The sequence below is a fragment of the Hyposmocoma kahamanoa genome, unplaced genomic scaffold (assembly GCF_003589595.1).
Source record: "Hyposmocoma kahamanoa isolate Upper Pololo Valley unplaced genomic scaffold, ASM358959v1 94, whole genome shotgun sequence".
Classification (NCBI taxonomy): domain Eukaryota; kingdom Metazoa; phylum Arthropoda; class Insecta; order Lepidoptera; family Cosmopterigidae; genus Hyposmocoma; species Hyposmocoma kahamanoa.
Genome location: NW_020654878.1, coordinates 3,571,573 through 3,572,694, shown reverse-complemented (window position 1 = coordinate 3,572,694; position 1,122 = coordinate 3,571,573).

Below are 1,122 nucleotides of genomic sequence, written 5' to 3'. Positions count from 1 at the left end.
CTCTTAAAGTAATTTTTATATTTTATTTAGTAAGTACAATTAATACTATGTAATGTTATATACCAGTAAAGTAGGTATAATTAAGTAAGAATGCGCATGTCGCCAACAAACTGCACAGCAGTTTAGTGACTTACTAAATAAGTTACCAGTTGTAATCCTGAAAAGAATTTTTTTTAAAGTTTAACAATGTGTGTTGACATTTATAATAATATACCACTCGAGATTAAATTATTAGACTTGTGTCTGTTTAGGCATACTTTGGTTACAGTAAACTAAAGAAACAAAACAAAAACAGTTTCAACATTCAAGCCATATATTTGCATGTCGATAATGACTTATCGATAGATTATGGTACAATACTAAAGAAATCCGCCATTTGTAACTTTAAAATTTTTGGTTATATGCCATTGACTTACAATTATAATATGCACGTTGATTCTGTAGTTAGGGCAGCTCCTTTCTTTTATTTTTTTCCATCCTCTAAGCTCTAAACTCTGGTGTAGTTTCTTCTTAGACTATAGAATCAAAAATGTTTGCATAGTCTATGTAGTCTATGGTGTTCCTTAAATTACTTTCCATCGTACAAGAGATGTTCCCTATCAAAACTGACATTGGCCCTTCCATTCTCTAAGCACTTTTCCCAAGTCTAATGGCCAAAAAAATATATATTCCCATAATAAACGTACAAAAGTGAAGAAAAAAATGGAATAAAAAAAATTATGTTTTTCTTGCAAGAAAAAAATTGTGTACCTAATTAACTTGTATTGTTGCTTTAATCCTAAAGTTTGATTCACGTTATACCGTGCCGAGGCCGGACCGTGCTCCGGCTGTGGCAGGGTCCAATATCTATATTATGCTTTTGTATGAACTAATTCATGTTGTGCCCCGACCGGGACACGTCCAACCGGTGTAACAAGAATTAGTTCACATAAAAACATACTGTAGATATTTGACCGTGTCACGACCGGCGCATGATCGGAACACGACCGGGCCCCGGCACGGTGTAATATGAATTAGCCTTTATGGGGTGGAAAAAAAAGGATGTCGCAATGTTAAAATATGGAAAAAGGTTTCCATAGTTTAAGTCCTCATGTACTGCGAAATGAACACAGTTGGCATTTA